The following is a 13,366-nucleotide window of genomic DNA, read 5'->3' on the forward strand; positions in this document are numbered from 1 at the left end:
GAGAAAATGCATACTTGGTGGAATAGGCAATAAATAAGGCATCAGTTCTACAAATTTTGAAGACACCATAGGTAGAAGGTTACTTGTGAATGAGATCTAGAGTATGTTCAAATTAGAACAGGGCTTAGACGGAGTGAAGATAGGAGTCAGAGGCTTCAAGAAAGTAGGTCATTTAAGTTGGAGAATTGATAAAAGATCATTTTCATTATCCAAAGATTTTTGAGCATATGAGCAATTTCAAGCATCAAAGATAGAACCCAAGAAAACTTGGGATAAATTTTATTAACTGTTTGCATAGTTGATAATTTTGAAGAAGAATGTTAATTTTAAAAGAGGTAGACATGACCTGGAAGGAGAAATTTCCCAGGAATACCAACAATTAAATGGCTTGGAAGATGAGCTTAAAGAGAAAAAATAATAAAAACTGTAAAAGCTAAGTATATGACTCATAAAAAATATATACTTCAGAAAAAAATCAGGAAAATGGGGGGGACAGCTTCAGAGGACACTGAAAAACTTGGAAAGAAAAAAAATGGAAGTGAGGACAGTACAAAAGAGAAAATAACCATGTCCAATTTGGCTCAAATAATAATGTTGAATACTTTTAGTAAAATAATAAATACCATCAAAATATAAATACTTTTTAGACACTAGTGACCTAATCCTCCCTTCTCTCACTCATGCTGTGACCATAAACAATAAACAACACATTTGGACATTGCATTTGTCAGGGTTCTCCAGGGAAACAGAACCAACAGGAGATGTCTGTAAATAGTGTGAGATTTAATAAAAAGTGTTTCATGCAACTGTGGGGATGCACAAGTCCAAATTCCATAGAGCAAGCTGAAAACTGACACTCTGATGAAGGTCTCCAATGAATTCCCCAGGAGAGGCTAGCTGGCCAAAGGAGAGACAAAAGTTCTCTTTTCTCACTGCTGAAGCTATCACCTCCCCCTTAAAAGCCTTCCACTGATTAAATGTCTCTCACTGTGGAAGATGCTCCCCTTAGCCAACTGCAGATATAATCAGCTATAGATGCAATCACAGTACTGATGAGTTAAGTCCATGAAATGTCCCTGCAGCAACAGATAAGCCAGTGCTTGCTTTACCAGATAACTGGGCACCATCACCTGGCCAAGCTGACATATAAACCTAACCATCACAGTACACCCCTTGTCAACTTGGCAGCTATACACATCACCTTAAACCATGCTTAATCTCTCAATAAAAAGCAATAATGGGGAGGAAGAAGAAGATGGCGGCATAGAGAGGAATGGAAGTTAGTTAGTCCCCCTGGAACAACTAATAAACAACCAGGAACAACTAGTAAATAATCTGGAATAACTGCTGGGGGAAACCCATGACTGTCCACACATCATACACCAACCTGGATTGGGAGGAATCCTGAGACTGCAACATAAAATCTGTAAGTAAAGACTGTGGACCTGAGCCAGGAGCCCCCTCCCCCCATGGCAGCCCAAACTGCAAAACCTCACTGTGGTAGAAAGCAGCACTCTCTGAACAAGCAAATATACCTCAGTCCAGCTCCAACTGGGGTTTTAATTAACAAATGTGGACTGCTCAATACAAGCTACAAATCCCCAACAAGCAGACAGAGGCTTTTAGTGAAGATTTACCATAAAGAGCCAAAAGATTTCTCTGTCCCTGGAAGGGAAGCCCAGAAGACCAGGTGCTATCCGTGGCCAATGAATGAAACTGGGGGGGGGGGGGGGGGGGCTGTGTACAGGCTCTGAAAGAGGGCTTTCTGTCCCTTTTTCTCCCTCTCAACCTGAGGGGCTCTGAGGAGAAGGCCAAAGCCATTTTCATTTCGCAGCACTCTGACCCAGACAGGGGTGAAGATAACAGAGTCAGAGAGACAAAGAACCTATTTAAATGCAGATGATAACTCCCTGGGGGTGGGTCTTCCCTAAGAGGGAGGAGGTGCTGCCCAACTCTACTACCCACCTTCTATTCAGAACCAGACCTCAGAGCCTGGAGGAAAACAGCCAAAACAGAAACTAAGGGGGCCACATATCCTTACACCAGTCAGAAGCAACAGACTGACAGGCAGTCACCTGCTGGACAAGTTAGGAAAAGCACAGCAGCTTGAGGCCTCACAGACTGTGCCAATCTTCTAAGACACAGCCTCAGGGAAACCTGATACTGAATATTGCCTCCTTCTGAGACTTGAAACCATTCTGCTCTGGGAAAACCTGATTGGGGTAATCAAGGAAACCAGATGCCTAGACAACAGACAACTACAACCTACACTAAGAAAAACAAAGTTATGACCCAGCCAAAGGAACAAACTTACACTTCAACTGAGACACAGGAATTGGAACAACTAATGCTAAATCAATTCAAAAAGTTTAGAGAAGATATGGAAAAAGAGATGAAGCATATAATGAAAACACTGGGCGAACATAAGGTAGAAATTGAAAGTTTGAAAAAACAACTGGCAGAATCTATGTAAATGAAAGGCACAACACAAGAGATGAAAGACACAATGGAGACATACAACAGCAGATATCAACAGGCAGAATAAAATACTCATGAACGGGAGAACAAGACACCTGAAATCCTACACACAAAAGAACAGATAGGGAAAAGAATGGAAAAATATGAGCATTGTCTCAGGGAACTGAATGACAACATGAAACACATGAATGTACATGTCATGGGTGTCCCAGAAGGAGAAGGGAAAAGGGGCAGAATAATAGAATTTATCAATGAAAATTTCCCATCTCTTCTGAAAGACATAAAATTACAGATCCAAGAAGCACAACATATCCCAAACAGAATAGATCTGAATAGGCCTACACCAAGACATTTAATAATCAGATTATCAAACATTGAAGACAAAGAGAGAATCCTGAAAGCAGCAAGAGAAAAGCAATCCATCACATACAAAGGAAACTTGATAAGACTATGCACAAATTTCTCAGTAGAAACCATGGAGGCAAGAAGGAAGTGATGTGATATATTTAAGACACTGAAATAGAAAAACTGCCAACCAAGAACCCTATATCTGGCAAAACTGTCCTTCAAATATGACGGAGTTTAAAATATTCTCTGAAAAACAGTCAATAACAGAGTTTGTGCACAAGATACCTGCTCTACAGGAAATACTAAAGGGAGCACTACAGACAGACAGGAAAAGACAGGAGTGAGAGGTTTGGAACACAATTTTGGGTGATGGTAGCACAGCAATGTAAGTACAGTGAACAAAGACAACTGAGAGTATGGTTGAAAGAGGAAGTTAGGAGCATGTGGGACACCAGGATGAAAGAGGAAAGATAAAGACTGGGACTCTATAACTCAGTGAAACCTAGAGTACTCAGAAATTGTGATAAAATGTACAAATATGTTTTTACATGAGGAAGAACAAATGAATGTCAACCTTGCAAGGTGTTAAAAATAGGGTGGTATTAGGGAAAAAATACAATCAATGCAAACTAGAGACTATAATTAATGGGAACATTGTATTATGCTTCCTTTAATGTAACAAAGGCAATATACCAAAGCTAAATGCAGATAAGAGGGGGGCATAAGGGAGGGGTATGGGACTCTTGGCAATGGCGATGTTGTCTGACTCTTTATTCTACTTTAGTTAAATGCTCTTTCCTTTTGCTGTTTTCTAGCTGTCATTTTTTTCTCTTTCTTCTTTCTTTTGTCTCTCTACCTTCTTTGACTCTTCCTTCTTCTTTGTGGAAGAAATGGAGAGTCCTTATACAGATAGTGGTGATGGTGGTGAATACATAAATACATGACTATATAGGAAACCATCGATTGTTTACTTAGGACAGAATATATGGTGTATGAACAAAACCATGTTTAAAAAAATGGTTTGATGAAGAATTCTTGAGGGCACTATATTGAGTGAATTAAGTCAGACACATAAGGACAAATATTGCAGAGTCTCACTGACATGAACTAATAATAATATGTAAACTCATAGACATGAAATATAAGTTACCAGGATATAGAACAGGCTAAATTGAGGAGCGGATGCTTATTATGAGCAGAATGTTCAACTAGGGTGAACTTAAATGTTTGGAAATGGACAGAGGTGATGGTAGCACATTGTGAAAATAACTAACAGTGCTGAATGGTGTGTGATTGTGGTGGAAAGGGTAACCTCAGAGTCACTTATGTCACCAGAAGGAAAGTTGGAGGGTAAAAGATGGGAATGTATAAAACAGTGAATCTTGTGGTAGGCAATGTCCATGATGAACTGTACAAATATTAGAAACAGAAATCTCTTTCATGCACTAGAACAAATATATGACACTATAACTAGAAGTTAATAATAGAGGGGCATATAGGGAAAAAATATACCTATTGCAAACTATATACTACAGTTAGTAGTAGTATAACATTCTTTCATCAACAGTAACAAATGTACTATATCAATACTATGAGTCAATAATGGAGGGGGGGTGTTTAGGTGTATGGGAGGATTTGAGTTTCTTTTTTTTTGTCTTCATTTATTTTCTGGAGTAGCGAAAATGTCTAAAAATTGAAAAAAATTAATTGTGGCAATGAATGCACAGCTGTATGATGGCACCAGGGGCAACTGATTGTACACTTTGGATCTCTGGATAATGTATGGTATATGAACAATCTCAATAAAAAAAATAAAAAAAACAATAATGGAGATTTTTTTGCATAACAATACTCAACTGTCCTGCATGCAAAAGGAAATACACTAAATCTCTCCAGAGTAGGGTGCAAGAGCTTAGGTAATATTCACTCTTACAATTGACACTCTAAAACTTAAATGCTTTAATATCAACAATACAATTAATGTCAAATGATAAGGAGATAAGATAGAGGAAAAAAAACAAAGACATTTGCTTTATGTACAAATACAAACATACTCATAACAAAACAAGGAAGAAATATTCATACCAATATGGTCTTCGTTCCTGTAACTGGTCACATGGTCATAGTTCATATTTATGACTACCTTCTTCCTCCACTACACATTCCTTGTTCCCTTTACCCTCAGCAAGCACCTCAGCTGGCCATGCTTCTTTGCATGGTGGGTGATCCAAACCTTCATTCCTGAAGTTTCTGGGCCATTAGTAAATCTGCCTGGATTAGGTTGTTGCACTTTTCCATTGACTTTAATCACAGGGCATGGTAGAACAAAGAGATGCCATGGGGATCTCCTATACTCCAGGAAAACTCTTCTTTACCTCCATTGTGTAGTTGCAGTCCTTTTCCTCTTGATAGTCAGGATTGATCACTCCAGTTAGTATACTAATCCTCTTCCTTACCTGTTGATTCAGAGGTATGAAAACCCAAAGTGGCCAGGTGGCAGTCTTAACCTGCAGTTCAATGGAATCTTTGTTGTGTCTCCTGGTGGGAGCACTCCTCCTTTTGGAAGTAAGATGTATAAATCAGCAGGGTTTAAGATTGCAGGGACAGGAAGCAAAAATTTTCCTAGTGGATCACTAGGGGTGACAGTAAGTTGTACCACTCCTATTTCCACCCACTGATTCCTGGACCCATAATCCTGGCTATAGGACAAAAAGCACCATAATAGACCATACACAGCCTTCTGGAGAATACTGCCCCAGCCCTAAAAGGTATTGCTACCTAGTTGGTGCTGTAATTGAGTTTTCAAAAGGCAATTTCACAGTTTTATCAATGCTGCTGCCTCTGGATGATGGGGAACAAGTTAAGACCAGAGAATTCCATGAGCATGTGCCCATTTCCACACTTTATTTGCTGTGAACTGAGTTCCTTGATCAGAAGCAATGCTTTGTGGAATAACATGATGGTAGATAATGCGTTCCCTAAGTCACAGATGGTAGTTTTGGCATAGCATTGCATGCAGGGAAGACAAACCCATATCTGGAGTATGTGTCTATTCCACTTAGAACAAATTGCTGCCCCTTCCATGATGGACGTGGTCCAATGTAATTAACCTGTCACCAGGTAGCAGGCTGATTACCTCAGGGAATGGTACCATATAGGGGACTGAGTGTGGGTCTCTGCTGCTGGCAGATTGGGCACTCAGCAGCAGCTATAGCAAGGTCAGCCTTGATGAGTGAGTCTACATGGCTGAGCCCATGCATAACCACCATCCCTACCACCATGACCACATTGTTCATGAGCCCACTGGGGAGTAACAGGAGTGGCTGGGGAAAGATGTTGACTGGTATTCACAGAACAGGTCATCTTATCCACTTGATTATTGTACCGGTTTGAATGCATTATGTCCCCCAAAAAAAGCCATATTCTTTGATGCAATCTTGTGGGGCAGACATAATAGTGGGGATTAAGTTGGAACGTTTGGATTAGGTTGTTTTCATGGAGATGCGCCCCACCCAACTGTAGATGATAACTGATGGGATATTTCCATGGAGGTGTGGCCCCACCCATTCAGGGTGGGCCTTGATCAGTGGAGCCATATAAATGAGCTGACTCAAAGAGAAGGAACTCAGTGCAGCTGTGAGTGACGTTTTGAAGAGGAACAAGCTTGCTAGAGAGGAACGTCCTGGGAGAAAGCCATTTTGAAACCAGAACTTTGGAGCAGATGCCAGCCACGTGCCTTCCCAGCTAACAGAGGTTTTCCAGACACCATTGGCCATCCTCCGGTGAAGGTACCTGATTGCTGATGTGTTATCTTGGACACTTTATGGCCTTAAGACTGTAACTGTGTAGCCAAATAAACCCCCTTTTTATAAAAGCCGATCCATCTCTGGTGTTTTGCATTCCGCAGCATTAGCAAACTAGAACAATTATTAAAACCTTCCTCTGCTGAAGTCACCCTCTGATGAGCATTCACATGGGACACAAATACCCTCAATTTTGCCCACTCAAAAAGGCCTATCTATATACCTCTTCCCCAGACCTCTTTGTCACCAATTTTCCAATCATGTTCCTTCCAAATCCCTGACCATCCAGCTAAACCATTAGCAAAAGCCCATGAATCAGCATACAAATGCACCTCCTTCCAGTTCTCCTTCCAAGCAAGATGAACACCATGTGCACTGCTCAAAGTTCTACCCACTTGGAGGATTTCTCCTCACCACTGTCCTTCAGGGACATCCCAGAAAGGGGCTTCAGAGTTGCAGCTGTCCACTTTTGGGTGGTACCTGCATATCATGCAGAACCATCTGTAAACCAGGCCCAAGTTTTCCCTTCCTTAGTCAACTGACTATAAGGAACTCCCCAAGAGACAACAGTTCTGGACTGTGAAAGAGAAGTAATATGGCAGGAGTCTGGGCTGTGGGCATTTAGGACACTTCCTCATGTAACTCACTTGTACCTTCAGGACCTGCTCGAGGCCTATCTTGTACATACCATTTCCATTTAATGATGGAGAGCTGCTGTGCATATCCAACTTAATGGCTTGGTAGATCAGGTAACACCTGGCTCGTGATAAACAACTCAGGTCTCATGGTGACTTGGTGGTCCACGGTTAAGCATTCAGCCTCTTCTAAGGCCCAGTAACAGGTCAAAAGCTGTTTTTCAAAAGGAAAGTAGTTATCTGCAGAGGATGGCAAGGAGAGTTGAATGGGGATGTGGTGGGAATCACCACCCCTGCATCCTTCAAATCCTTAAGAGTGGCATTAATCTCTGCAATCCCTCCAGGAGTCCAGTATTGCTTCCAGTTTACTATTTTGCTAGGCAGGGGCAGTTCTAGCAGCTTCCACTTGGCCTTTCCTACCATAATAGCCCTCACTCCACGAGTCAGGGAACCAATGTGAAGATTCTGCCAGTTGCCGAATACATCTATTCCAATTATGCATTCTGGAACTGGGGAAATAACCACATAGTGGGTCTGGAGACCCACTGGACCCACTATGAGATGGATCTGAGCTATAACTCTATCAGTCACTTGACTGCCATAAGCCCTTACAATGACTGGTGGACCAGAGTGATGTTTTGGGTCTCCTGGAATTAATGTCACTTCTGAGCCAGTGTCTAATAATCCCCAAAATATCTGATCATTTCCTTTTCTCCAATGCACAATTGCCCTGGTAAAAGGCTGTAAGTCCCCCTGGGGAAAGCTGGGAGGAAGATTAATAGTATAAATTTTGGCAGTGTAACAGGGTCATTCCCCAAGGGTACGTGGTCTTCCCCTCATTCAAGGGGCTCTGGATCTATAAACTGTCTCAAGTCTGGGAATTGATTAAGGGGCTGTGACTCTGTTTTTGTAAGTCAAGTAAGACTTTTGTTCACTTGACCTAGAACTCTTCTTATACAGCTCAAACAAGAATTTAGTAGACTGCCCATCCATTTTACTTCTAGTTACTCCATGATCTACTAGCCAATGCCATAAGTCTTGGACAGTCAGATTATTTTGACTGCTTCTTTGAGTCTGCTGTCCATTATGGTAGACATTCCCATCTTGTCTTTGGCAATTAAGTGCTACCAACTCGGGATCCAAGTATCCCTGCTGTGTTTAGGATTCCAGTTCAGTGATAGCAGTTCCCACAGTAATATCTGACCTACAGAGAAGAGTGACTACAGAGCTAATCTCACAAATTTATTCCTCACAGTCCTGGTAAAAGGTGTGTCCTTTGGACATTCCTGGGATGTGTGAGCAGATCTTCCATGATAAATACATTCTAACAGCCCAATCTCTCTAACCCTTGGATCCCCTCCTCTGTATTATACCAGGGCAATTCTGGCATTTCAACCTCAGGTAATGTTGGCCACCTTTTGATCTATGTTTCAGCCTACCACCTAAGCAAACTTTTAATGCCCTTTCTAAACCCTCCAGCTATAAATTTGAATCCAGAATCTCTCCTTAGTGGGCCCACATCAATAAATTCAGCCTGATCCAGCTTTATATTCCTTTCACTATTATCCCATACCCTTAATATCTATTCCCGCACATATTCCCTTGATTTCAGTCTATATAAATTGGAAAACTCATGCAGCTCTTCTGGAGTATAGTGTACCTCCTCATGGGTCCAAGCTTGTACCTCACCTTTCAGGGCCTGTTGGGACTTGAGTCTAGTTATAGGGCTGGAAGAAAAGTGGGGTGCTGAGAGTGCATCATGAAAAGAAGTGTCTTTCAAGCCCATTACCTCATGGCATTCCCTTGCAGTTTCATCTGGTGAAACAGGATTAACCTCTCCAGACAGAAGAATGAGGGCTGTTTCCCCAGGGTAGGTAGTTACAGGTTTAGCAGGCACTGAAGGGTTAATCTCTTCAGGTAGATGTTGGATGGCAGATTTCGCAGGGAAGACTGGAGGTTGGGAAGCTGTTTCTTCAAGGCAGGTTGGAGTTCAGGTAGCTGTCTCCTCAGGGCAGGGTGGCGATTGAGTGGCTATTTTCTCATGGCAGACCATTATAGGTTTATCTAGCAAAGACTCAGCAGAATCTAGGATTTCAATGTCCCCACTACCATCATTATCAACCTGTATGTCTCCATCCCAATTTTCAAGATCCCATTCCTTTCCAGTCAATGCCTGCACTTTAACAGAAGACACCATGCAAGGCTGAGAATTTAGTTTATATTTTAAATCTGCTACTCACAATGAGACTCTGAGTCTGGTTTTCAGAGATCTCAAGTCTGCGGCCACAGGAAATGAGATTTTTGTTTCAGGGCACACATAGAAATTTTTACATCTTTCATATGGCACTTCAAGCTGAAAATTTGAAGCCTTCAGCTCATCCCTTTCTTTTATAGCTGTATCCAGCATATCTAGGAAAAACAGCCAATATCATTATACCTTTTAATTCCAAAAAACTCTGTTGAGGTGTCAAAAACACTGTCACCCAGAGCCTTGCCACTTACAAGCATATGATTAGTGGAAGTAAATGGTGATCTTTTGCATAACTCTATTGCCACCTCATGCCATGGACTGTCAGTGCCATCCTGTTTATTGGAAATAGGGTTATTTGTGCCTTTGAATCTAATCAGAATAGAAAAACAACTGCAAAAAAACCATTTTTAAGATTCTAATTCTCAAGCACCACTTCTGGTACCAAAGCTGTTTCTAGGGAAACAGAACCAACAGGAGATATCTGTAAATAGTATAAGATTTCATAAAAGTCTCTCATGCAACTGTAGGGATGCAGGAGTCCAAATTCCATAGTGCAGGCTGAAAGCTGGCACTCTGACAGTCTTTGATGAATTCCCCAGGAAAGGCTAGCTTGCTGAAGTAGAGAAGAAAGTTCTCTCTTCTGACTGCTGAAGCTATCACCTCCCTGTTAAAAGCCTTCAACTGATTAGATTCAACAACTCTCGCTGCAGAAGACACTCCCCTCAGTCAACTGCAGATGTAATCCATAGGTCCAGTCAAAGTACTGATGATTTAAGCCCACGAAATGTCCTCACAGCAACCGATAGACCAGTGCTTGCTTGACCAGACAACTGGGCACCATCGCCTGCACAAGTTGACACATGAACCTAACCATCATAAAGACCATGAAATAACCACATTAAAAGTCCCTTTGGGGAGGTAACATTGGATAATACTATTTTATGCACACACGCACACATGCACACAAATGTAGCTACAAATAAGCCACTCAAAAGGAATAAAGAACTCCAAATTGTCGATACTGATAGAGAAAATGTTTCCTTAATGTTACCAGTCTTTAGCATAATTTGGCAGGGGCTACTTTTTAGTAAATCTGATGTTTTCAATAGTATTTCAACATTTCTTCTCTGATATCAGTTCTTAAAATTATGAAACTCCAAAGTCTGTCAGAGCATTCAATAATTATGTAATTTATTAATTTTGGGTAGGAGAGAGGCATTCAGTGTTTCATGTCAAAACACATCTTTTTTCAAGAACACAATTGGTTAACTTGATGAAGTTTTCCTTATTTTTATGAGAATAAAATGCCATTAAGACCTACAAACAAAGTGTGTTTTTATTAAAAATACTAATGCTTAGTGAAAAGTTGGAAGGCTGGGGAAAAAAAAACTAAAAACAGTTTTAAAAGCAACAGTTCAGCTCACTTGGTTACTGGAAAAGTCATTTTCGTAGTTAATTTCAGGGCTACCCAGCAGCTGGAAAAGCAGCTTATTTTATTATATATTTAATAAATGTCATGCACTCTTTTTGAAAGCGACAAAATATGCTACACTTAAAAAGACAAGCTATACAAAAGATTTAACACACAATGCATATTTTTTAAAACACTCTTAACTAAATACAATGTATGATCTTTGATTGGCAAAAGACTATAAAAGATGTTTTTGTTAGACATGAACAAATTTGAATATGGATTCTATTTTAAATTAATATTATTGATTTAAAGTTAGATTTCTTGGGTTTAATAATGGTTTGGGGTTTATGAAGAAGAATGTTCTTGTTTCTAAAAAATATATGCCATGATATCCGCAACTTAGTTTCAAATGTTTTTTGAGTGTCAATATGTATGGGTGTTTGTGTACATAAAGAGATAAAGCAGATATTTCAAAACACTAAGTACTGGCAAATCTAGTTGTAGTATCTACAGGTGTTCACTGCACTGTTTCAATTCTTCTATAGACGTAAAAAAATTCATTAATAAAAAGTTGGGGGAGGGGCTCTCAAACTGACATTGTTACAAAATACAATCTTAAAGCAGAATTAGATAAGAAAACATCTCCCCAAAACTAAATTTATTGAACATCTTTATACACATCACACATTGCACTGGATGTTCTTCCAAAAAACAAACATAGTCTTTGACTTTTAAGAACATACAATCTATACTGCTGATAAGCATAAACATTAAAATCAAAAACAGAAAATGAATATAAATTTGATCAGTAAAGTAAGCTTATTGCCACTTCTCTTACTACATAATAAAGTTGCCTGGATTTGGGAGAGCTCATTCCAAACTTTAAGTTTCTCTGCATATTATATTACCCTATTTGGGCTCACAAGGATATAGAAGGTTCAACCAGAGTTATCCTTTCTTTCAAGAAATGAGATTGATATTGAAGAAGGGGCTTGATTTCGTGACAGAAAGAAGTTCATTTATGTTTACGAGACTAGCTTAGAAAATACAACAAAGGCTTTTGTGTTACATTATAAATTTTCCTTCTCACCAACTCCTGCTTTCCTTCATGAGTAAATGCAAACACTTTCTTAGAAGCATTTTCTGGTTGCCCAAAACTTAGAGGTCTCTCCATGTTCTCTTATTTATCTCATAGCATTATTATCACTGATTTTTCTTGCCCACTCTGACCCTGCATTTGTTAGGTGCTTGAAATAAAAGAAGGAATTAAAAAACTGCCATGCCATCAGCAAAGTCACAGCCTGGTAGTGGAGTAATGTATGTAAAAAAATAATCACATACACTATTTACTATTAGTTCATCCACTATGTCAAAAATTTCAGTCTTGTCTTGATTCCCTCTTTTCCTTACCAACACCAGGTCATTGGTGTCCATTTCTCTCCATTTCCACTATTGCCCTGGTCCAGACATTGTCTTCCCTCACCTGGACTGCTACCATGGCTTCTCCTCTTGACTCCCTACAATGTGTTTTACACACAGAAGCCACAGAGGTATTTTAAACATAAAGCATATTGTTTCGGTATCCTGATTAAAACCTTCCAATAGTTTCCATTTGGAATAAATTCAAAATTCCTTACTATGGCTTCCTAACAGGTTCTATAAAATCTGAGCCTCTCTAGATCTCTGGTCAGTCTCCTTCCAACATCCCCTCATATAGTACACTCCAGTCACACTGGCTTTCTTTCCATCTCAAAAATATACCAGCTTGTTCCCCTCTTACACTTTGTCACTAGTGGTTTTCTTCAGCCTGGAATAATAGGGATCTATGTTCAGCTGGCTCATTATCATTCAGGTCTCAGTGAAAGTGGTACTTCTCAGAAAGGTCTTTCCCTACTTACCCAATCTAAAATAAGTACCCAGCCAGTCTCTTTAAATCACCCTGCTTTGGTGTCATCATAACACTTGTCACTACTTAATGTTTTCCTATATGTTTGTATTAATTATCTTCCTCTTCTAGAATGTAATTTGTGAGGGCAGGGATTTTTTGTATGTTCACTACTAGACCCCATGTCTAAAACAGTGGCTGACACATAGTTGGTCCCTGATAATTTGTTGAATAAGCAAACGATTTATGACATAAGTGGTGTGATATATGACATGACATGATGACATGATATTATATGATATGAATGCTATAATAATATTACACAGAAAGTCATATAGTACCCTCCAGGAGGGACCCTGTATGGGAAAGACAGTAAAGGCTTCACCAAATTGACATTTTATTTGGCTCTTGAGAAGCAATTGGGAAATAAAAGATAGGGGAAAGAGCCTCAGGTTATATTCTAACTACTAACAAAAACCAACATATCAAAAATGTCTGAGGGACCAACAATTACAGTTAGATTTTCATACCTACTGTGCCTTTTTACAGACG

Source organism: Choloepus didactylus, chromosome 3 (assembly GCF_015220235.1).
Source record: "Choloepus didactylus isolate mChoDid1 chromosome 3, mChoDid1.pri, whole genome shotgun sequence".
Classification (NCBI taxonomy): Eukaryota; Metazoa; Chordata; class Mammalia; order Pilosa; family Megalonychidae; genus Choloepus; species Choloepus didactylus.